This window comes from Schistocerca serialis, chromosome 4 (assembly GCF_023864345.2).
Source record: "Schistocerca serialis cubense isolate TAMUIC-IGC-003099 chromosome 4, iqSchSeri2.2, whole genome shotgun sequence".
In the NCBI taxonomy this organism is placed as follows: Eukaryota; Metazoa; Arthropoda; class Insecta; order Orthoptera; family Acrididae; genus Schistocerca; species Schistocerca serialis.
In genome coordinates this window covers 889,261,014-889,287,866 of record NC_064641.1, presented here as the reverse complement: position 1 = coordinate 889,287,866, position 26,853 = coordinate 889,261,014, and positions in this window count along the sequence as shown.

Here is a 26,853-nt window from a genome sequence, read left to right as displayed (position 1 = left end):
TGGATTCTTGCTGCTGTATACTAGTTGATACAGAGTAGGCCTTAACAGGGGACCTAAAATGTGTAGCAGCAACGGGTCAGATAATGTAGCACAAAAAACAAATCATCTGAAGGCAGTTGAAAGTGCTAAGTTCAGTGTATGTTTCATCCTGCTTCGACCCCTAAATAAAATTCTTGAGCAAAAACTGAGCAAAAACTGAGCAACAATTTCCCAGAAGCCTGCCTTCCTCTAAGATTCCTTCGTTTTCTGACAGTTTCTGTAACTGACGCTAAGACATCGTTTAGCGCGTTGGGAAGAATAAAGAACGTCCTGCGATACAAGCATACGGCTTGGGCTACGGAACCGACTTCTGCTCGTCATTTGAACTTCAATGATATAGCTGACACAAAGATTTATGTATACTTCTCTGTACATCTACTTATAAAATTGTATAACAGCATGCTGTGTGATACAATACACAAAAATACCGTACTTCGCCGACAGAAATCACACTACGGAATATATTAGTAAACTAATTAAGTCGTACACCATCTATTTTAATGTGAGGCTCTTTGTTTTACACGTACTTTTGTGTTTCAGTGACATAACGTATGAAAACCAGAGATTCTTTTGTCGAGATTAATGTTACATAGACTATTTTTGTACTTTCAACATTGCAGCCCAGTCAGCAATCGTGATAATCAAATATATAAGAAACTATCAGCGTCGATTGCGGTAATGAAACCAACCTTTACCTAGGATTCAGCCCAAGTAATTTTCTTCAGAAGATATACCTGATTCTATAATATGTCTACGAGGGCATGGTCTAGAAATAAAACTAAAACAGCCTGAATAGGCGTAGTCACATTGGTTTCATTACCGCAATCGAAGCTCATAGTTTCTTATATATTACATAGACTGTGTACTGTCCATCAAAAAATTAACAAAGATTCAGAGTAATTCTTGTAACCATGCCAGATGGGGTGACGAGACCTATCCCATATCCCATATAGGGCCAGTGGTGCATCTTCAAGCGCCTTTCAGTGAGCAGAATGGAACACCTTAGCCCAGACCCTAGAAAATCTTACGGAACAACATGTTTGGTGGGCGTTGTGGCCGCAGCGCAAACATATTACCGACTTTCGATGCGACTAAACTATAGGACCTTAACAGACTTCATCCCAGTCTCTGGAGTCTTCTTCTGTTTGCTAACATTCCTGTTTCACTGAATTCACGAAACATCAGATACGATAAAAATTGTGCCGACTTACGATGGTTATTGTTTAACACAATGTGACAAATAATGCCAGCACAGAACATTTAATGTTCTTGCCACTGCCGTTGTATTCTTAGCATCATGCGAGCGACTGGTTTGGGTGTTGTTATTTTGCTCCTACTGATTTCACTTCATCGCACAATCAGCGCAGACTGATAAGGGCTTGTTTGTAGCTTTGAAGCGTAGTTCAGTGTTATTATGACTAACCTGTTGCAACCACTTTACTGCGTGTAAACAAGCAGTGATGTCAGCAGCAAGAAGGCATTCTTAACACTCCACGAGGATGAGCAATCACAAGAGTTGCAAGCATCAGTACAATCGAATCGTCGCTACATCCGAAACATTCACTTCACTCATTCAACCCCGCAGAAAAATGGAGAGACATATTGCAGCTAATGTACCGCAACGCACGTTTACTCTGATATTTTTTTCGGTTAATAATGTACGCACGTTTACTCTGATATTTTTTTCGGTTAATAATGTTATACGCTGCTTTTCAGCCGTACTGTGACTTAATACTGAGGCGACAGAAGTCATGGGGTAGCGATGTGCACATATACAGATGATGCTAGTATCGCGCTCACATGGTATAAAAGGGCAGAGCCTTGGTGGCCCTGTCATTTGTGTACAGACGATTCACGTGATAAGGTTTCCGAGGCGATTATGGGCGCACGACCGGAAATTAACAATCTCACGTCGGAATGGTAGTTGTAGCTAGAAGCATGGGACATTACAATTCGAAAATCGTTAGGAAATTCACTATTCCGAGACCCACAATGTCAATGGTGTGCCGAGAATACTAAGTGTCAGGCATTGCCTCTCAACATGGACGACGCTGTGGTCGACAGTCTTCACTTAACGACGGAGAGCTGCTGAGTTTGCGTAGCGTTGTCAGTGCGAACAGACAAGCAACTCTGCGTGTAATAATCGCAGAAATCAATGTGGGACGTATGACGAACGTATCGGATGGGACAGTGGCTTTAATAGGCTATAGCAACAAACGACCGATGCGAGTGCCTTTGTTAACTGCTCGCAGCGACTTTCCTGGGCTCGTGGCTATACCACTTGAACCATAGACGACTGGAATGCCGTGGCCTCAGATGATAAGAGCTAATGCTAGAGGTCGAGTGTGGCAGCGACCCCACGAAGCTATGGAGCCAAGTTGTCAACAAAGTACTGTGCAAGCAGGTGATGGCTCCATAATAGTGCGGGCTGTGTTTACATGGAGAGAACGGTGTCCTCTGGTTGAACTGAACCGATCTTTGACTGGAAATGGTTAAGTTCGGCTACATGAGGACGATTTGCAGCCATTGATGGACTTCATGTTCCTAGATAACAATGGAACTTTTATGGATGACAGTGTGCCATGTCCGACTATTCTGGATAATTCGCGTGAGTGATTTGGCGACAGAGATCGCTCGACATGAATCCCATCGAACATTTATGGGACATAACCGAGAGGTCATGTGAATTTTAAAATTTTCCCGGCGAATTGACTGTTGAAACAAATTTCGGGCTTGCAGCCGGTCGTCGTTCAATACTTCGCACGATATTTCAACTGGGCACCTGAAGATGACTGGCAGGTGCCCAGTTGAAATATCGTGCGAAGTATTGAACGACGACCGGCTGCAAGTCCGAAATTTGTTTGAGCAATCGAGCGGTCAGTTCGTGCACAGATTCCTGTACCCACAACACTTTCGCAATTATGGACGATTATAGAGGTAGCATGGACCAATATTTCTGTAGGGCACTCTCAACGACATGTTGAACCCATGCCATGTTGAGTAGCTGCACTACGCCGAGCAAAAGTATGTCTGACACTATATATTAGGAGGTATTCCATGACTTTCGTCACATCAGTTGATTTAATGAGCTAGCAACTTACAAACAAATGAGTAAAAATCAAAAACTGCCTTATCCGAAGAGAAACCACTTGATCTCTGTATCTGTTAATAAGATTATCAGTGAAAATATAAAATGAAATGAAGTTCGAATGCCCATACTCCTCTGTTTTTCCATTTCCTTCTCGATTTTCAGGACAGAGGACGAAGTGCTACGAATTAACTCGAATTGTATGGCAGTTGTCTAACGTAATGGTGTGTTATAAGTCTACTTGTTGCATGACTGACATAGGAAGATGTTAATTTTCTTTTGTGGAACGGTTTTGGATTGGTCTGACACTCTCCCAGCTATGTGCCGCAGCTTGTAGTGTTATTACTGTACTTAGTTCACAGCCTGGTGTAATCAATTCTCTCTGAATCCACAGGACTATTCTCAAACATGCTCCCACTCATTTTGGACTCAGAGCAACCGTATATTGTTGTTCTACACAACCACCGAAGTATTTTATCCATTATAGCATTATTTCTGGATGTTGCCGTTTGACAAACTGTTGTCCATTTTTGGCCAGCTGACTTTTTCCCTCTGTGCTACTACTTTTGAATTGCTTCCAGTTTCTTCTTTTCTAACTGTTAAAAATGATACGTCACACAGCCTTCTGGCGCAAACGCACAATCCAACCGACTGCTGCTTCGATCTGAGGCTGTATGTACTGAGGAAGTTTACGTCGCCTTTGTCGTTGTTCTCCTTTTCATGTCTTACTCGTGGAGACTTGTTTCCAGTGCAGCAAAATTCCGTTACATGTTTGACATTTGAGTCATGGTACTTTCATCTCCACTAGTCTTCTCTACTTTCGTCTGCATTTTTTTCCCGCAGTAGTGAGTTAAAATTGTATCTGTACATTCCACTGTTATATCGCTCTCATTCACTCTCGAGAGTACCATTATTCTTGATGAACACTTGTCGTTTAGGATTAAGTGGTTCCATCTCGGAGGTAATTACATGCTCGATAAGATACTTATTACGATATTACACCTGGTATCAAATCAAGAGTGTTGTGCTGTCAAATGCCTCCAAAACATATCGAAAATCGAAAAGCATCTATTTCGCTGACTAAGTGATACTGTATCATACGCCAATAGAAAGACAAAAAGACACCATTCCAACGTAAGTCGGGGAATAATGGAAGCGTACTGGTTTTCTGGACTTGTGGCTAGAGAAGGGGCAAATTTCAAGTTTAAAGATGTGTCGCCTCAATGGCTAAGTGGTTGTCCAGGTAACACGGAAATTTTTTCAACGCCACAAGGATCTGTCCAACAAACTCTGAATACAGACGTAATAGCTGTTCCAAACCAAAATAAATATACATTAGTGTTTTTAGACATAATAAATTATTCATGGTGTGCGTTAGAAATTAAAGTTGGAAGTTAGTTACGGACTAGTTATAATAAAGATGATATGGGTACTGGTTACAGAAATGACATCAAAGATCGTGATGAAGGACAACTTCCGAAAGAACAACAGGTACAGCGCAGAGTTCCATAAGCAAACCTCTTGTGGCCGACGGTGTTTGTCATTTCTGTAGACTCTGTTCTCGGAGTAATAGAGACAAAGTTACAGGAAAACGAGATAGTGACCAGGGGTATATGTGGATGACGTGAGGAATATAGAAGATGCCCTGATTTTAGAAACTGAAATTAAAATATATAAGTTTGCTTCAGGGCCAAATATAAATGTGAGTAAAAACATCAATGCGAATCACAGAGGAAGGAACGTGTATAGCTGGGAAAATCCGAGAATCAATACACCAAGCTAGAAATTTCTTTGTACGCTGAAAACTATATATGCAAACTGGGGAAATTTTTTGATTGACAGCATTTTCGTCATGGACTGCCAGTAAATATAAATTAAAGTCTTCTGCCGCGTTTTTGGTTCAAATGGTTCTGAACACTATGGAACTTAACTTCTGAGGTCATCAGTCCCCTAGAACTTAGAACAACTTAAACCTAACTAACCTAAGGATATCACACACATCCATGCCCGAGGCAGGATTCGAACCTGCGACCGTAGCGATCGCGCGGTTCCAGACTGTAGCGCCTAGAGCCGATCGGCCACTCTGGCCGGCCGCGTTTTTGGTCTGTATATGATGCCAAATCTTAGGAATTACAGTAGGGATTTTGATGTTGTTTTCGCCGGTGGCTGTGGCCGAGCGGCTCTAGGCGCTTCAGTCCGGAACCGCGCGACCGCTACGGTGGCAGGTTCGAATCCTGCCTCGGTCATGGATGTGTGTGATGCCCTTTGGTTAGTTAGGTTTAAGTAGTTCTAATTTCTAGGGGACTGATGACCTCAGATGTTAAGTCCCATAGTGCTCAAAGCCATATGAACCATTTTTTGATATTGTTTTCACTAACAGATAGACTGATTAACGTGCAAGATTTATGTCGAACACTACACTGATTTACAAAATCATTTCTACCCGTACGCAGTATAGGCGGGTCGCTAGTTTATTATGATTTCCACAAATACAATTTCGACTTTTAAGACGTTCTTTTGCAAGTACTTCACGCTATCGGCCTACAGTTGATACTTTTGATAGTCAGAAGAGGATTTTTGAATCCAAATGTACCAGTGTATGGGAGAGCGGGGAAATACAGTGCACTTAAGCCATTTTGTAAATATTTCTTATTTTTCGAACCCAACTGATACGACGAGCATCTTATTTTGTCAAGCAATCAGTTTCCTACACTTTTATGGTTCCGTATTTGGTATATTAAATCTATTTACATTTCTACAGGTGTTTCCCAAAAATCTTACGTTGCACAGTATTACCACAAGGGATAGGGTAATACTGTGCAGTATAAGGCATAATACAATATATCACACAAAAGGCAAAAACTCTGTAAAAATAAAACAACTGAAAAATTTCGAACTTTAGACTTCATTTAAAATTCAAAAATGTGAGTTTCACACCTTATTAAAGTTCTCACAGAGCAAAAAATCAAAAATCCTTTTACTAGTAAAACAACATTGTAACAAACGGACTCAACTTGTCTCTCTTCACATTTAGCGCCTATTTCAATGGCAGTAGTCACAACTATACTTTTCAGTAGTGTCACATCCACTACACTCTGAATGAAACCATCCGCTGCAAACCACACAGCTGACCACAGCTCTCCACATATTAGGCGAACAGAATGGTTGTTAGTAAATGTTCAAACGTTTCTTGTAACAGGAGTTTCTCCAAAACTGTCAATGACATCACTCTCATCGTACAAGGGTGGGTCCAAATCAATACCTGATGAAGGCTCAAAAGAAATTTTGTGTCGACATTTCATTATGCCACATTGCTGAGGTCTTGTGTCTGATGCAAACTTTCTGAACTTGCTTTTTCCCCTAGGGCTTAACTTTGATTTTCCTAAGGATAATTTACCTTCTTTTCTTTCCTTGGTTCTTAATTTTGCTTTTTTACTCTCTGCAGATTTTTCTGAACAGTCTTCGTTAGGACTCAAAGTGATAATTAAGAAATGCTGTTGTCTGGCACTTTTCTTCAATTTAAGAGGGCCTTGTAATGGAGGAACAACAGCAGGCTGCACTTTTAAGTCTTTGTCTGCATCATCGAGGACACCAGTTGCTGTCTTTGAAGAATAAAGCACAACTGTCTCAATACTTTCATCATTATTAGCGCTGCCATCCTCAACAACTGGAGGCCGTAAAGCTGTCTCTTCTTCTGGGTGCAAAAGCATGAAGTCATCGTCACTGAATTTGTTTGGATCCAGAGGGAAAATTCGTGTCTTGCAGAAGCCAGAGATACTCTTTGGAAGATTTGCAATCCTCGTAAAGGCTTTGCTAAAGACAGGACAAATCTCATGGAGTGTTATTTTCTGGTGGAGGTTAGACGTTACAAAATTGTCACGTTCTTGACTAAATGAACCTTCCAAGCTGCTGAAAAAGGCCACATCTAAAGGTTGTAGACTGTGATAGCAGTGAGGCGGTAGTGCTATCACTACTCCACTGTCCTGGGAAAAATCCTAGGCTTCTAAGGACATGTGGCTAGTGTGATTGTCGAAATCCAAAAGAATGGTATGCTTCTTAGATGCGTTTGTAAAGTTAGTAAAATGCTTCAGCCACTTTGGAAAGAAATCCTCGGTCATCCAACCATTCTTACTACATTAATATATTGAATTTGGTGGCCCCCCTCTCTGTAGGGCAGTGGTCATCCTAAGCTGAGGAAAAATAAACATGACCCCAGACGCATATGCCGCGCTGGCGCTGACTGTACAACACTCTGTAATGTTCTTCCTGAGCTGCCAGCTTGTTGCTGAGCCAACTTGTTCAGCTCCTTTGGGTGCTACAAGTCTTCGTGGCCTTTGAACTTTGGTATCCCAGTTTCATCAAAATTGTAAATTCTAGAGGCATCGAGCTTATATACGTCCACTACAGGGGTGAGATTCGAGAAAAAGAGTCTAACTTCACTTGCGTTCAAAGCTGAGGTCCGATTAAGATTGGCACCCTCAGATTTCCGAATGCTGAGAGACAGATTTCTTGTAAGAAACTTTCCAGCCATTTTGGATGATGTATTACAATTATGCTGAATATTATTTGCCTCGGCGTATTCATACATTATTCATCTTAACTCCGCTGAAGATATTCCATAAAATGTCGTTGCTAACAAAAGCGCATACTTAGCTATGTCATCTTCCCGTTCTTTAGAAAATGTAGATTTTCTTCCTAAACTTACTTTAGAACAGTCTCCAGTTTTTAACCTATCTCATTGTATAAAAACATATTCCTTACAATTCTGCAGCTCCTCTTTGTGGCTTTCCATCTTCTGTAATATCGTGGAGTGCGTAATTCATTTCATGTTCCATCCTACCCTCCCCCCTTTTAGTCGATGTGACTTTTCTCACCATCTGTGATTTAAAAAAAGACAGCTTGTAACATGGCACACACTTCCAAAAATATAATTCACGAAAATACTAAAACAAGTTACCACATGGGGCAATAACGTTCACCATGGTGAAATACCGTGTATTCTGCGCTGTATTGCTAGTGACAAATTAACCCAGAATTTTTAATTCTAAACCAACACTCGCGATGTTTAACTGCTAACATTTGATGTTTAAAACAAACTCAAGAAATACGCAGTTAAATGGAGCTACTCTGAATATTGTAACTTTCAACATACTTCACTTACATCTACACCCGTGATCTGCTGATTTTATAACAAAACAATCGAAATCAAATGGAACCACCTGACGAAACGACTGTGCCGTTAAAAGCTCACGACCTCTCTGGATCTGATTGTAGTTCCTCCCGCTATGTGGCAGCACTATGCAGCGCTCGTTACTTCCTCTAGGAAACTGGAAAATGTGGTGCACGGTATTACCTTACTCTTCCCAACCAATTTTCTTTATTATATGTTACAAGAAAACACTCATCTAATGACTGAAATTTATGTACTTTGTTTGTGCCCCAACTTTGAGTTCCTTGTACCATCGATGTTTTAAAGCACTAGTCCCTGTGTCCTGATCTTATGGAAAGTGTATCTGGTATTACGCATATGTTGTGCAATGATGAGAGAACAGAGGAAGGGGAACTCCGTACCAGCGTATCCATCTGACAGACTGTCACCCCTAACTGTAGTCACACGCCCTCACGCCATAACACTACCCAAAGTTAGGCATTTAACCCAGGACACGGGCGCAAAGTCCAGTAGACACAAATTTACCAAAAACTGGTTCAGATGGCTCTGAGCACTATGGGACTTAGCATCGGAGGTCATCAGTTCCCTAGAACTTAGAACTACTTAAACCTAACTAACCTAAGGACATCACACACATCCATGCCCGAGGCAGGATTCGAACCTGCGCGGTCGCGCGGTTCCAGACTGAAGCGCCTAGAACCGCTCGGCCACCCCGGCCGGCAGAAATTTACCCCACCGTGTCGGATTGCCTTGCCGACGAAATACTGGCGGTGAAAAGTTCGTCCACAACCGGGATTCCAACCAGATTATCTCCGACTGGGACGCCACTGCAGAGGCATGGGTCACCAACCACGGGTAATGCTAATACAAGCTACTTCTAAGACTTCCTTCATTTTACTTGGCTAAAGAAATTCTCCCGAAGTGGGAAACCTACATCTAGCTGCGCGGACGCCATTTGAATTCCCGTACATCCGAACGCGAAGCGTGTTGCGTAACTAGTGCGCCACAGCCTTCGGTATGGATAATTCCTGCCCTAACTGGCGTCTTTTTTCCTTGTCAAGACTGTGTCAGCGAAGACAGGTGTCCGGTTAATCTCTGGAAATTCACTCCTGGCCGCTCGCTTCCCGCGACGTCACCTGATCGGCAGGCTTCGGTCTTCGGCTCTGACGCAACGAGCGCTGAGCAACAGATAAGCCGGTACAGTCAGCTGGCAGGTGTTGGTAAACGGCCGGCGAGAGCGGCTGCACTCCCACTTATCAGCTGGGGGTTATCTGCGGGCGGACGCGAAGCGCAGGTGCGTTCCGACTCACCTGCACGAACTGCCGAGGGACGGTTATGAAACCGCGACAACTGCCCGCACTCACCACAGCCCCAACTCCTGACGGGATTGCGTTCTGTCGCTAAAGCTAGTACACCTGCATAAGCAGGTGGTCATCAAACCAACGAGAACACTTACGTTCGAAACAAGTCGGCAACGCGCCGAATGAGAGCGTCCCATTTGAAGATGTGCCCCGTGTATGACGCCCGCTACATGTGGCTTACCGCGCGAGTGTAGACGCGGTGTCTGAGCACTGTTAAGAGATTGGGGGGGGGGGGGGCTGTGGGGCCCTGCATTTGCGTAGTGATCCGGGTCGCTCCCCGTCGTTTGCTATCCATGGAGTTCAGTCCCACTCGCTTCCAAGCAGGCGAGCATTCGGCTAGTGCATCCTAATGCCATCGATCACGGACCTTGCACTCGAACTCTGGGCGTGACGTCATAGCTTGGGAAAAGCACGTTGGTTGGTTGGTTTAAAGAGTAAAGCGACCAAACTGCAAAGGTCATCGGTTTCTTGTTTCATAAACACACAAAGCTTATTGCAACCATCCACCTGTCAGGCTAAGCACTAAAATAAAAATTCCGGGGGAAGAAAAGCCCCAAAGTCAGTGGTAAGACAACATGGAAAATGGAGCACAGCAACAAAAATAACATATAGAAGAAAGACAGAAAGAATTAAAACTGTACAGCAGAGGACCGTGGCTGGCTGATCACGAAAATAAAAGGATGAGCCAGCCACTCTGCAACACGTTAAAACCTCCTGCCTAAAAGATTAGGGTGGAGTCGAATTACAACACGAAACTAAGTAAAAGATACAGCACAAAAGAGGGTGACGCAATAAAATTAGATGGACCTATAAAAGCCGCTTGCGCGAATAAAACTTAAAACCCGATCTGCCATAGAGACATTGTAACCTAAAAGAGATGATATATCACCCAGGAGGTTAAAAGTTCGCCTGAGGGCGGTTAAAATAGGACATTCCAACAACATATGGGCCACCGTCATGTTTGCACCACAGCGACGATGAGGGGGGGTCCTCTCGACGCAGCAGATGACCATGCGTCAGCCAAGAGTGACCAATGCGGAGCCTACAGAGATGGAAAAGCACGAGGAGAGCCTTTCCGAATGTGCAGAGCAATATCTAGCGTATCAGATATTCTGAACGTGCGTTTGAACGTAGACGACTGAGATCGAAGAACGCCACCTATGTCACATGACGGAATCTCTCTTCAGTATAGAGTCGCGAGACGCCATATTGGCTTTCAGCTCAAATCCGTATGTATAAAAATACTGTTTTATGCACCAACAAACTCAGGATCTCTCCGTCGTTAATTCTATGATTTGTTGTAATAGAAAGACTGGAAACGTCATGCTCGTGGTTAAAGAATGATTGTAACTTGCATAACATGAAAGTATGCCGTTTCAAGGCAATGCCGAATTGAGGATCCATCAAAAACGCATTGTTCTTGGTACAATTTGTTATAGGTAAATGTCAATTAATAACATATCTGCAATTAAAGCGTTCAGGACATAGCAAGGCGCTACAGTCTGGAACCGTGTGGCCGCTACGGTCGCAGGTTCGAATCCTGCCTCGGGCATGGATGTGTGTGATGTCCATAGGTTAGTTAGGTTTAAGTAGTTCTAAGTTCTAGGGAACTGATGACCTCCGATGCTAAGTCCCATAGTGCTCAACAATGGACGTTACATTTCAGATGTGTTACCACTCGTGTCTCTAACCTTCATTCGATCCCTGCGAAACCCTACATTTCAGCAGGATAATGCACGACCGCATGTTCCAGGTCCTGTACTGGCCTTTCTGGATACAGGAAACGTTCGACTGCTGCCCTGGTCAGCACATTCTCCACATCTCTCACCAACTGAAAACTTCTGGTCAATGTTGGCCGAACAACTGGCTCGTCACAATACGCCAGTCACTACTCTTGATGAACTGTGGTATCGTGTTGAAAATGCATGGGCTGCTGTACCTGTACACGCCATCCAAGCTCTGTTTGGCTCAATGCCCTGGCGTATCAAGGCCGTTATTACGGCCAGAGGTGGTTGTGGTGTCACTGCCAGACACCACACTTGCTAGGTGGTAGCCTTTAAATCGGCCGCGGTCCGTTAGTATACGTCGGACCCGCGTGTCGCCACTGTCAGTGATTGCAGACCGAGCGCCGCCACACGGCAGGTCTAGAGAGACTTCCTAGCACTCGCCCCAGTTGTACAGCCGACTTTGCTAGCGATGGTTCACTGACAAATTACGCTCTCAATTGCCGAGACGATAGTTAGCATAGCCTTCAGCTACGTCATTTGCTACGACCTAGCAAGGCGCCATTATCAATTGCTATTTATCTTGTGATACATGTACCGTCAGACCGATGTTCACCAATTATGAATTTAAGTTAAGTATTCCAGTAGTTACTTACGTTCTTTGCTACTATAAATTCCCTTACCTGTTCCAGACCTAACGCCAGCCTGCGTGAGCTTAAACGCGTGCCTTTCGGCTACCCGTCATTGTGGATTGGCTGTCTTGCCAGTCCACAACAGTGGTTGTTCTGGGTACTGATTTCTCAGTATCTATGCACCCAAACTGCGTGAAAATGTAATCACATGTCAGTTCTAGTATAATATATTTGTCCAATTATAAGGAAAGCTCAGCGTTGGCCGTAGTATTGATGTTTTATTGATAGCAGAATCGACTTTCGATCACATAGTGATCATCTTCAGTGGTGGAAGCTGTGGTGAACAAATTAAACTCAGACACTGGTATCAAGTTATCAATAACCAAAACTGAGAAGAGATCATAATAACTCATATTTGTCCAATGAATACCCGTTTATCATCTGCATTTCTTCTTGGTGTTGCAATTTTAATGGTCAGTAGTGTAGTTAGTGTATAAATTCAGTTTGCGGATGCATATTATCCCAACAGCCTTGCCGCAACAGCAATACCGGTTCCCATTACATGACTGAAGTTAAGCGTACTGGGGTGGGTGACCGCGTGGGTCTGCCGAGTGCTGTCGGCAAGTGGGGTGCGGGGTACAGCCAGCCCTTCTGAGGCCAATTGAGGAGCTACTTGACTGAGAAGTAACGACACCGGTCACGAAGGCTGGGGCAGCAGTGTGCCGACCACATGCCAGTCCACATCTGCATCAGGTGACGCCCAAGGTTGAGGATGACATGGCGGCCGGTCGGTACCATTGGGCCCTCAAGGTCTGTTCAGACGGTGTTTGTTTCATAATACATGTAGTTTCATGAAAACAGAAACGTCCAGTGAGTTACTTGTTTTTTACTTTCTGGCAGGCTGGAGTCACGTTAAAGTTGCTAGCCACTGGGGAAACATTCCAAACGTTGCCCTACACAACAAGAACTGCAGCAAATACGTTATTTATAATAAATGAGATCGGTTATGGCAGATAATGCTTTTGTTAAACTAATAAGAAAGATGAAGAATCTTTGAGAAATCAGAAGGTGAATAAAACTGGAAATAGGAAGAAATAAACTTGCTGCCTATCTCTTTAAAGCTGAAGACACTATCAACTGCTATACGGCGTCTACATGACTGTAGTACCTCAGATACATGGTATACACTCTGTAATCGCTTTGTCTACAAATGTCATTATTTGATATTTAACTATGACAAATTGTACACAAGCTGATGCACTTTTGATACATCACCATTGTGTTGTAGCACTGAAACAGTGTCTTTCATAGCACATAACTTATAACACTAAAAGCTTCAAATATGGGAAGACTTTAACTACCAATATGTAGTTTCTTGTCTTTTATTGTAACAAATCTACCTAAAACGAAGCATTTCCGAGATATGGTCAACATGCTGATGCTCTGAAACAGTCTATGTTCATACCAAGTACTCTATAATAAAAAAAAAAAAAACTGCCAAATACGGAGCTTAACTCCATGCAATATGACGGCTCCTAAGTTCTCCCTGCCACGTAAACCCGATGTCACATCTCACTCGCCACGTTCCTCTTCACGAGGCAAAATCTGACTTGCCAGATGCTACATTCCACGCTTCGCGGTGTTGTGTGACGTGGAATTCCACGCTGTGATATCACCAACTTACGTTTTCGAGGCCCACAACAGGACGGTTTAACAGCCCTGTGGCCTCTTCCATGCGGTTAAGTAAACATGACGCTAAGCTACGTCAAAACGCAGCCTGCGGCCTGCGGAAGAACAACGAGCGCGCCCACACTGTAACTTTGCGGCCTTTGCGCATCAACATGGCTTCCGTGTGGCTATAGAAGTTGTGTAAGCAGTTGTGTCATTAAGCAACTTAGCGTCAATAATTTTCAACAACTTTCGCCAAATTGTGTGACGTTCATTGGCCCTCACTAACACTCTCTCTCTCTCTATCTCTCTCTCTCTCTCTCTCTCTCTCTCTCTCTCTTTCTCCCCCTCTCTCCCTCTTACACACACACACACACACACACACACACACACACACACACACATAGTCGCGTGAACGATACGCGGATTTGGCACATACTCTAATACTGTAGTGCGCAATACTCGATATGTGTGTAGTAAACATGGCAACCAACGTGTCTGTAGTTAACCGACTTTGAACGTGCGATGATAATCGGTGCAAGACGCATGGGTGTTAGCGTATCAGAGTTCCCACAATAAATCGGGTTAACAGTGTTTGAGGTGGGGCTTCATTATTGCAGATACAGTGTTTCCAAATGTGTAAACTACCGCATAGGACCACCACAGCTCTTTGTCGAGCAGATGTCACGCCTCCTGTGCAGAGCCGTAAGGGGTGATTGACAGCCTGTGTCGAGTCATATTGCTGTCGATTTGAATGGGGCTGTGAAGCACCCACTTCTAACGGGACTATACAGAGGAAAATCGCTGCATTGGCCTCAGCAGCCGACTGCCAACCTGTGTCCTCTGCTGCCAGCTCGACACAAAGCTGAAAGGTCGGACCACAGGACAGTAGCCCGTTTAGCAGGTATGATGAATCACAGTTTAATTGTACCGAGCTGGCGGCCACATGAGTGTGTGCGGTATTCTGCGCGAAGCTATGTTTATGTCCAGGCAGACGATGTCACAGTTATAGTATGGTCTGACATGATCGGCATCAGCGCTCAATGTCCGTTGTAGGTACCGTGACAGTACACATTACGCGCGCATTCTTGCAGCCCTGTTAGCCTTTTCTGGTGCTAGAGCAGCCACATGGAGATGCGACGTATCAGCAGAACAATGTGACGTAACACTCCTCTTCTGTTTCACACAGCTGGCTTGACGAACTCTTCAAAGAATTCACAACCGTGGCTTGATCATCCACGTCCTCCGATCTTAATGCAGTCGAGAATTTATTAGTTACTGTTCATAGCTGCGCACATTCGATAACACAGCATCAGCTTCGCATAAATGACTGCAGACAGCACTGCAAAATGCGTCTATAGATATGTTTTTCCAAAACGATGCAAACTTCCCACAGTCCGTGAATAGATGGGGCGCTGTAGTTTTGAAGGCTCATAGAGGTAGCGACCCGCTATTGACACCACATTCAGTGGCTTCCTGTGAGTTTTTGCCACTCAGTGTATGCCATCGGTTAGGTACTGCTTCCCAGGACATCCATCGTGAAGCTGTGGCAGTGCACAACGAACAAACATGGTCACCAGGTCTGGCCATCCATCACACGATAATATACGCGTCTTCCAGAGTCTGAGGCCGATAAAAAGCTTCCTGAAAGCTAAAAACAACTAGCAGACAGCTCTGTTCAAAGAGGACTGTACACGTGGGAAGTACGAGGCGTAAACGGTGCTCATTTTCCTAAATATTTGAAAATCATCCTCCTGGCAACAAAGAGAAGCAGCCTACGTGGTATCACAAGATGGAAAATACAGGTGTAAAATCGAGGCAACCAGACTACAGTACAACTGCCACCTCGGAGACGCACATACCGTGGACAGCTTGCCTGCTTCCGGCTCTGCCCTGCGTCCTTCACTGTTGAGGATCTACAAAGTTGCTCCAGATGCTCTTGAGACTGCCAGCTTTTGGTCCCCCAGACCGTAATCTCCCGTGCACTTGAAGTGTCTTGTTTTATGTACTGTGTAATTTATTTTTTCTGTCCCTTTGTTTTAATTCTTCTGAAACGATAAAAAAAGCTTATGCCCCAGAATACATAATCTTCGTAAATTGGCAGTACTAGCAACAGTCGATCGCTAACTATATCGCCTGGTTCAGATTGTCAACCTTGTTTGTACGCGTGGGAATCAAAGAGATATGAACCGCACAACATTAGGATGTCCCGGAAATGAAGCCACGATAGATCAGAACCTAAAACAACTGAGTTCTACGGAATGTAAAGACCACCACAGCGTTACCAATCTGTTGGGAACAACAGACATCGTTATTTATAATTTTTGTACACATCCCTGGGGACATCACCAAAACTAGGCTGTTTTCATGGGCAACTCATTATGACTATAATATTTGTCACCCACAGAGCTATGATTAATACGATACAACGGAGAAATGACGAAAAAGTATAGCCGACAGAGAGACTAGTATTCAAAAAATCGTTAAAGAAATAAATAGAATTTAAAACGGTCTTTGATCAGGGTGTTTTACTTTTTATTCTATGGTCGGTTTCGATCTAGATGACAATTATTATTATAAAAGATAAAACTCCGTGATCAGAGACTGGTTTTCATTCTACAAATTTGAAACATTGCATCTTTCTTGCTTTCATTGCCATTATATCACAGTTCATCAGCTGCAAAAACTGTGCTTAATCTGTGACCATACATCACTGTCATATGTTCAAGTGTTGAAATTTATTTTGTTTCCTCATTTATATGTAATTTCACTTCATAATTTCCATATTATTTCTTGAGCGTAAGTTGTCTGTGATTATTTATTTTGTACTGGATTTGATACTATGATCATCTAGTTTCTAATACTATAAACGTAATTTTAAAAAAGCGGTATGTTATTCTGAAATGTTCAGTTTCCTTTGAAGAGCTCTATAATTCGTTCCCGCCCAAGCTTGAAGAGGGAAAAAATTACACTTCAGAATATTCTTCCTAATGAATTATTTCATTCGTTTTGGCCCATTAATTTGTTCACATACAACAATAAACCTTTGAGTTACTGTTTTTGATTTAGTTGTAATTTTTTTCTTGTGTTAAACACTACTGGTGTGTGTAAGTGTGTGTGTGTGTGTGTGCGTGTGTGTGTGTGTGTGTGTGTGTGTTTATCAGCACTATGTATCATGTGCCGCGCGCAATATATCGAAGCGTCCGAATACGTTTTGAATTTACTTTTATTACGAAATGTCAAAAACAACAACACAACACTTCTGTCATAAGGACACAAACAAATATGATATCGTACAATTTAATGTGTGTCATTACGTGTGGCTATGATAAAAACACTTGTTTATCAAACAGTGAGACAATGAACCCGATGTCAGCTGCTACCATTTTGCTACATATCTACTGCTACGGTTGAAGTACACAGTGTATCGATGTTCGATCACGACGATCTTGCGATTTTTGATAAAGCTCAAAGCAATATCAATGTCTGCTTTACGTGTTTATCGCAGCATTTTTGTAGTATTCTTACCAGCAGACAGAATGCGAATCTAGAAACAGAACTGGGCGAACTAGGCGCGGCGTTGGAAACAAGTTCGAGATAATCGTTGCGCCATTTAGTACTTCACACTGTTGTGTCAGTAGCGTGTGTTCGCCAACTTGTATACAGACTCAAACTCTAACCTTAAAGGGTAAGTGTAGTGCATCAAATGACCGACTCCTATACGGTTCCCGAGCGTTAGTAAATCAAAAAATGGTTCAAATGGCTCTGGGCACTATGGGACTTAACTTCTGAGGTCATCAGTCCCCTAGAACTCAGAACTACTAAAACCTAACTAACCTAAAGACATCACACACATCCATGCCCGAGGCAGGATTCGAACCTGCGACCGTAGCGGTCGCGCGGTTCCAGACTGTAGTGCCTAGAACCGCTCGGACACTCCGGCCGGCGTTAGTAAATCAACTGGTGATTGTTGTATGGCCGGCAGCGGTGGCCGAGCGGTTCTAGGCGCTTCAGTCCGGAACCGCGCGACTGCTACGGTCGCAGGTTCGAATCCTGCCTCGGGCATGGATGTGTCTGATGTCCTTAGGTTAGTTAGGTTTAAGTAGTTCTAAGTTCCAGGGGACTGCTGTTAAGTCCCATGGTGCTCAGAGGCATTTGAACAATTTTTTTATTGTTGTATGTCCTGTTCACTTGCTCCTGTCCCACATCTCAAAACTGCTCAGATATTTCAATAAAAGAACCACAGTTTTCTCACATTTTAATTTGTTGAGAAAATAAATGCCAATTAAACTGTTTCCCGTTCTTCAAAGACAATTACAAGAAAAATCAGTTTCCAGAAACAAAAAACATCTGACATAATGCTAATGTGACAAATCGTTAACCACTCTATGCAACAGAATACGTTACTTTTCTGAAAACAGAAGAACTGAAGAAAATACTGAAACATACCTCGAAAAATTCTGGGAAGAAAGATAATGGGAAATACACAGTTCAGTGACAGTAACGTGACCACCTGTCAATAACCTGAAGAACCGCTTTCTCCAGTACAGACCGTCGCGAGACGTGTAGGAAGTCAGCGAGGTGCTAGAAGTTACCGACAGAGATGTGAAGCCACGCCGGCTAAAGAGCCGTGGCAGCTGCAGTAGGTTCCTCGGATGAAGATCCATGGTTCAAATGGCCCGGTCGAGGTTCTCAGAGATTCTCGATTGAGTTTCAATTCGGGGAGCTTTGTGGCCAGTGGAGGACGATAAACTGTCCCTGGTGCACCTCGAACAACACACGTACACTGCGAGCTGTGTGACAGGTTGCATTGCCCTGTTGGTAGATGCCATCGTACCGAGGAAAAACAAACTGCATATAGCTGTGGACGCGGTCCCCAAGGATAGATGCATACTTGTATTGATCCACTGTACCTTCCAGAATGACTGTCACGCAGGGATTTCCACGAAAACATTCCCTAGACCAGGGCTTCCCAACCTGTGGTCCGCGGACCCCTTAGGGGTCCGCCGGCTCGTTCTAGGGGGTCCGCGGCCACCTTTCACCAAATCGTGTGAAATAATAAGTAAAATTATTGAATAAAAATGTGAAAATCAAATTCATCACTATTTTTTTTCGTGTGAGAAACATGTGTACTTTTACTTCATGTCGTATTCCCAAGCAGCCTTTGCGGTTCGTAAGTGAGAACGCATACACAGTTTAGTGCCGGAGAATGCCGCTTCTCTGATCGAGTGGTTTGCAACAATACGGGGGTCGTTTGTGCGCTGGCTCACGGCAGTAGATGCGCTGATACCTTTTACGCATGCGCGGAGCGAGCTTTGTCGACCAATCACAGCGCTCGCTGGCACGTATGCGGCCCCAGGCATCATTAAACGTTAAACTTGCTTTGTCAGTGCACTACCTATTTCATAAGTCGATTTTTGATCAGTTTATTACTTCTAACATGGATCGGTGGCTGAAGTCAGGATCATTGAAGAAGGGTGCAGTTTCTCCATCGCCTTCGCAACAAGGGAAGTTTCCATTTGAAATGAATGAGAAGGGAGGACGACCAAAGGAAGACTTTACATACACTTGAACATTTTTCTTCCGATTTCACGAAAAACCACACACACCCACACCCACCCACCCACCCACACACACACACACACACACACACAGACGACTGTTACGAAATATGCATGCTCCTTACACAACAGTAGCCAAATAATGGAAGTGAACAGACCATAAGCGGCAGCTTGTCAACAGCGAACAGTTTGGACGTGACGTTGATTGCTCTTGGAGGAAGACAGCTCCATTGTGTGAAATTTCAATTACCAAGTAATTTTAATCAGGCTATAGTGTTTTGAACAAAGTGAGTAAATCCACTAGTAAGTGTCTGGATACAGTGGGAATTGAAATTGGATCGTTAATTTCAAGTTGTTTTCATTCATCTCTAAACCAAAGACTATTTATACTTCGGGGGTGGAGGGAGGGAGGGGGGGGGGGGTCATTGGGAACATGGCACTTGCATCAAGAAGCTTTCAGTTCCCATGGGTTTCGCTCTGAAAGTTAAAGTTACTGTGCTCTTGACTGACTAGGGGTCCGCCATGGATTTTCGACTGAAGAAGGGGTCCGCCAGCTGAAAAGGTTGGGAAGCCCTGCCCTAGACCATAACTGCTGCAGGGTATTAGTTTTCAAAGGTATCACGCCGTACAAGACAACGGCCGTCTGTCCGATGGAGCATAAAACGTGATTCATCTGAGAAGGCCACCTGTCGCCACTCAGTGCATGTCCAGTTGCAGTGCTGTCGTTGAAATCGCAGCCTTCATCCCCGACGAACAGCAGTCAGCGTGTGTGTATGAACCAGGTGCCTGCGCCTGAGCCCCGTACGTAGTTAGCAACGTTCACTGAACAGCCATTGAGGAGACCCTGTTGGTAGCCCCGTGGTTCATTTGCGCCGTCAGTTACTTAACAGTTGCACGTCCGTTCGCCTATACACATCTGCGCAGCCATCGTTCATCCCTGCCATGCACCACTGTTGCCTCGCCGCCGGTTCTGGATAGTGCCGTTTTGCCATGCACGGTATGTTTTAACCACGGCGGGACGCCAACGGTTCACGGACTTAGCCGTTTCGGAGATGCTTCCACCATTAGTCCGAAATCCAATCATCATGCCTTTTGGATTTCAGGTAAATCGTTTCCGAATTACGACAACGACTGCGCTATTTTCCTCATCCCCCCTACACGCTTTATATATCTTCCATTGTTAATGTTGCCACCTGCCGTCTGTGAGTGGTTACTGCAGATTGACGTCGAACGTAAGTGGTGGTCACTTTAATGTGACTGGTCCGTGTATGTGCTAATGAACAATAAAGAGCTCTATGGGAAAGTCCAAAAAAACTTTCCGCCGTAACTTGGAAAAAAGTGTTCAAATGTATACAAAACGAACGGAGAAAGTGCACTAATTATACTTTCAATAATTGTTGTTGTCTTCAGTCCGAGGACCGTTTTGACACGGATCTCCACGATAATCTATCCGGGTTTCTTCCATGTGGACCTGCTTACTGTATTGGAGCCTTGTTCTCGGTGTACAGTTTTTGTCTCCTCCACACTTCCCTTCATTACAAAATTGATGATTCCTCGATGCATGAGCATGTTTCCTATCAACTGATACCTTCTTGTATTCAGGCTTCTCCCCCTATTCAAGCTATCACCACCTCATAGTTTTTCTATCCGCCCCATCTAACTTTCAACGTTTGCCTGGAGCGCCACATTTCAAAAGTTTCTGTTCTCTTATATTAGAACAAATAAGCCCTCGGTCACAAATAGTCAAAATTGACCAGGCCGTCTACAGAATTAGACTAACTGTTCTATAACATATTAGGTATATAATACATTAACAAAATTAAAGTTTGTACTGACTGGAAAAAGATGCATTACTTACGAGTCACATATTAAAAAAGATCTAAGCCGGAAAGGCGACGTCATGAATAGTTGTAAGTAAGATGCGAGCCGCTAAGGGCTGCTCGTACATTAGTGAACAAAGGTTGCAACAAGACTGAGGTGCCCACGTTAGAAAGTGTGGGCAAGTAAACATGGTGTTGCTACGAGCGCCATCTAGTAGCCGCAGAAACGATTAGGCTACTGCACATTCAAAATTAGACACATGAAATTGTGACGCAGCTGATTCAGGCATAACGTAAGCACTAATGATAATAGGATGAAGTTACATATTTATCTGCTTTAAGCAGAGATAAATTTTGTAACGTAAAAAAACCGTTAGTTATGACATACAAGAAACCAGCAAAGATGTAACAGGAAAACAACATTTCGGCAAACTGCATGAGCAAATCTGAATCAAAGATCAAGCAATGGTTTTATACAGTCGAAAAAGTTTTTATTTCGCAGCTGCAGCTCTTCGTTGACAATGAGGCCATCATAACGAGAGAGGTGTTTGAAAATCTCCAATTCCTCTAAGACATCTAACCTACTCCCCTTCTTTTCGTTATGCAGAATATTGTTATCGCCTATGGCTTTAGGCACGTGTCCAGTAATTAAGAGATGATCGGCAAAGTATGAACTTAGGGGACTGGTGCCGTTCTTTCTCAAAAGATGTTCTTTATGTCTGATGGTGAAAGCACGTCCAGTTTACCCCATATAATAGGAGGAAAAACTGGACGTGCTTTCACGAGATGTTCTTTATGTCTGATGGTGAAAGCACGTCCAGTTTACCCTATAGAATAGGAGGAACCCCCCCCCCTCCCCCCCCATGAACCATGGACCTTGCCGTTGGTGGGGAGGCTCGCGTGCCTCAGCGATACAGATAGCCGTACCGTAGGTGCAACCACAATGGAGGGGTATCTGTTGAGAGGCCAGACAAACGTGTGGTTCCTGAAGAGAGGCAGCAGCCTTTTCAGTAGTTGCAGTGCAACAGTCTGGATGATTGACTGATCTGGCCTTGTAACAATAACCAAAACGGCTTTGCTACGCTGGTACTGCGAACGGCTGAAAGTAAGGGGAAACTACAGCCGTAATTTTTCCCGAGGGCATGCAGCTTTACTGTATGATTAAATGATGATGGCGTCCTCTTGGGTAAAATATTCCGGAGGTAAAATAGTCCCCCATTCGGATCTCCGGGCGGGGCCTACTCAAGAGGATGTCGTTATCAGGGGTAAGAAAAGTAGCGTTGTACGGATCGGAGCGTGGAATGTCAGATCCCTTAATCGGGCAGGTGGGTTAGAAAATTTAAAAAGGGAAATGGATAGGTTGAAGTTAGATATAGTGGGAATTAGTGAAGTTCGGTGGCAGGAGGGACAAGACTTCTGGTCAGGTGACTACAGGGTTATAAACACAAAATCAAATAGGGGTAATGCAGGAGTAGGTTTAATAATGAATAGGAAAATAGGAATGCGGGTAAGCTACTACAAACAGCATAGTGAACGCATTATTGTGGCCAAGATAGATACGAAGCCCATGCCTACTACAGTAGTACAAGTTTATATGCCAATTAGCTCTGCAGATGACGAAGAAATTGAGGAAATGTATGATGAAATAAAAGAAATTATTCAGATTGTGCAGGGAGACGAAAATTTAATAGTCATGGGTGACTGGAATTCGAGTGTAGGAAAAGGGAGAGAAGGAAACATAGTAGGTGAATATGGATTGGGGCTAAGAAATGAAAGAGGAAGCCGCCTGGTAGAATTTTGCACAGAGCACAACATAATCACAGCTAACACTTGGTTTAAGAATCATGAAAGAAGGTTGTATGCATGGAAGAACCCTGGAGATACTAAAAGGTATCAGATAGATTATATAATGGTAAGACAGAGATTTAGGAACCAGGTTTTAAATTGTAAGACATTTCCAGCGGCAGATGTGGACTCTGACCACAATCTATTGGTTATGACTTGTAGATTAAAACTGAAGAAACTGCAAAAAGGTGGGAATTTAAGGAGATGGGACCTGGATAAACTGAAAGAACCAGAGGTTGTACAGAGTTTCAGGGAGAGCATAAGGGAACAATTGACAGGAATGGGGGAAAGAAATACAGTAGAAGAAGAATGGGTAGCTTTGAGGGATGAAGTAGCGAAGGCAGCAGAAGATCAAGTAGGTAAAAATACGAGGGCTAGTAGAAATCCTTGGGTAACAGAAGAAATACTGAATTTAATTGATGAAAGGAGAAAATATAAAAATGCAGTAAATGAAGCAGGCAAAAAGGAATACAAACGTCTCAAAAACGAGATCGACAGGAAGTGCAAAATGGCTAAGCAGGGATGGCTAGAGGACAAAGGTAAGGATGTAGAGGCCTATCTCACTAGGGGTAAGATAGATACTGCCTACAGGAAAATTAAAGAGACCTTTGGAGATAAGAGAACGACTTGTATGAATATCAAGAGCTCAGATGGCAACCCAGTTCTAAGCAAAGAAGGGAAAGCAGAAAGGTGGAAGGAGTATATAGAGGGTCTATACAAGGGCGATGTACTTGAGGACAATATTATGGAAATGGAAGAGGATGTAGATGAAGATGAAATGGGAGATATGATACTGCGTGAAGAGTTTGACAGAGCACTGAAAGACCTCAGTCGAAACAAGGCCCCCGGAGTAGACAACATTCCATTGGAACTACTGACGGCCTTGGGAGAGCCAGTCCTGACAAAACTCTGCCATCTGGTGAGCAAGATGTATGAAACAGGCGAAATACCCTCAGACTTCAAGAAGAATATAATAATTCCAATCCCAAAGAAAGCAGGTGTTGACAGATGTGAAAATTACCGAACTATCAGTTTAATAAGTCACAGCTGCAAAATACTAACACGAATTCTTTACAGACGAATGGAAAAACTAGTAGAAGCCAACCTCGGGGAAGATCAGTTTGGATTCCGTAGAAACACTGGAACACGTGAGGCAATACTGACCTTACGACTTACCTTAGAAGAAAGATTAAGGAAAGGCAAACCTACGTTTCTAGCATTTGTAGACTTAGAGAAAGCTTTTGACAATGTTGACTGGAATAATCTCTTCCAAATTCTAAAGGTGGCAGGGGTAAAATACAGGGAGCGAAAGGCTATTTACAATTTGTACAGAAACCAGATGGCAGTTATAAGAGTCGAGGGACATGAAAGGGAAGCAGAGGTTGGGAAGGGAGTAAGACAGGGTTATAGCCTCTCCCCGATGTTGTTCAAACTGTATATTGAGCAAGCAGTAAAGGAAACAAAAGAAAAATTCGGAGTAGGTATTAAAATTCATGGAGAAGAAATAAAAACTTTGAGGTTCGCCGATGACATTGTAATTCTGTCAGAGACAGCAAAGGACTTGGAAGAGCAGTTGAATGGAATGGGCAGTGTCTTGAAAGGAGGATATAAGATGAACATCAACAAAAGCAAAACAAGGATAATGGAATGTAGTCTAATTAAGTCGGGTGATGCTGAGGGAATTAGATTAGGAAATGAGACACTTAAAGTAGTAAAGAAGTTTTGCTATTTGGGGAGCAAAATAACTGATGATGGTCGAAGCAGAGACGATATAAAATGTAGACTGGCAATGGCAAGGAAAGCATTTCTGATGAAGAGAAATTTGTTAACATCGAGTATAGATTTAAGTGTCAGGAAGTCGTTTCTGAAAGTATTTGTATGGAGTGTAGCCATGTATGGAAGTGAAACATGGACGATAAATAGTTTGGACAAGAAGAGAATAGAAGCTTTCGAAATGTGGTGCTACAGAAGAATGCTGAAGATTAGATGGGTAGATCACATAACTAATGAGGAAGTATTGAATAGGATTGGGGAGAAGAGAAGTTTGTGGCACAACTTGACCAGAAGAAGGGATCGGTTGGTAGGACATGTTCTGAGGCATCAAGGGATCACCAATTTAGTATTGGAGGGCAGCGTGGAGGGTAAAAATCGTAGTGGGAGACCAAGAGATGAATACACTAAGCAGATTCAGAAGGCCACACCGGCCGGCTTTCTCTTTGCTCCGAGAGGCTGTGTAGGAAGTATGTTTTCCTAAACCAGACGCTTCTGCTGTATTGACGTGTTCTGTCTATATCATTCTTTCACGCGGCACTTGACATTTAAAAGAAAAAGGATAGATCATTGCAGATACTGCTTCGGCCCAGCTTGGAAGTAATATGTGCAGGAACAGAAACTAAAGAAACAGCTTTGTCACTCAGCTGAAGCGACTTAAACAAACGACAGGAAACCGAACATAAATATAAACGGACAGGGATTTGAACATGAGTTGTACTGACTGTCTATCCTGAGCTATAGTGACACACAGCCGATAATTCTTGCTCAGTAGAGGAACTATGGAGGCGCAAAGTACATGTCGCTTCTTGCGTAACGTTTTGCGCCTCTTGCTTGATACGGCGCTGATAAAAATGTGGTGATTGGCGTGTGCTTTAGCAGCGCAATACGTCCACTGTTAGCTACGGTACAAGCAGGTGTCAGTTTTGAGGAACAACAAATTTTAAGTTTCACAATCAGACCATATTGCGTTATCGTTACGGGAAAGTCATAGAATCATGTGGGTCATCTGAAGACTGACGAGTTAAATTTACACTCGCTGTGTCACTTCCGCTGCTAATGTCGCAACGATTTCTCCCTACAACTGCCGCAAGTGTCTGTGACACTTTCCCCTACAGTGCTATGGATTAGAAGCAACCGCGTGTAATAACTGTTCTTTGTAACGCGTTTTATCAGTAGACTCCATTCCCCATTATCTTCACATATCTGCCGGCCGCGGTGGTCTAGCGGTTCTGGCGCTGCAGTCCGGAACCGCGGGACTGCTACGGTCGCAGGTTCGAATCCTGCCTCGGGCATGGGTGTGTGTGATGTCCTTAGGTTAGTTAGGTGTAAGTAGTTCTAAGTTCTAGGGGACTAATGACCTCAGCAGTTGAGTCCCATAGTGCTCAGAGCCATTTTTTTCACATATCTAATAAGCGTCGAAACCGTAATTGCGCCGTACAGTTACCCCTACATGTATATTCCGCAAACCACATCACGGTGTTTGGCGGAGAATACTTTGTGCACCACTGTCGCATCCCCTTTCTCCCACTCACGAGCGGCTCGCGGGAAGAACGTTTGCTGGTAAGTGTATATGTAGTCACGTGAGTCTCTAATTTTATCCTCGTGGTCTTTTTGCGAGGTATACGCAAGAGGAAGCAATATATTTATTGGTCGACCCTTCTAGTGTAAGACGTGTGTATTTCTATTGTCTATTGTCAAACCACAGTTTATAAAAGATGTTTATATTTTACTAATAGTATTAAGTAGGAATAAGTAATATTTGTCATTTTGGAAATAATTGTGGTAGCAGGGAACGTCTGCACCAAAGTATTGTTGGCGGAAGAGATCGTACATTGATATAATTTTAAAAAGGGCGGGTGAGACCACGTATGGATACATTTTAAGAAAAGAGCGGGAAAGACCGCGCATTGATACATTTTGTAATGGTAGCAGGGATTGTCTGCACCAGAAAGCATTGTTGGCGGGAGAGACCGCACTTTAGCGTTCGTAGGAAGTCAGTAGTAAGCGAGATGTGAAGCGTGTCGGTAGCAGGTCAGAAGCGAGAGGTTGAGAGGAGCGGTGTGCCTGCCAGAAACCAGCTATGATTTACAAGAGATTATAAACGGATGTAGAGAGACATCAGCTAACTATTATCATAAGAGGGACTAAAATTATTGAATTATTATTATTATT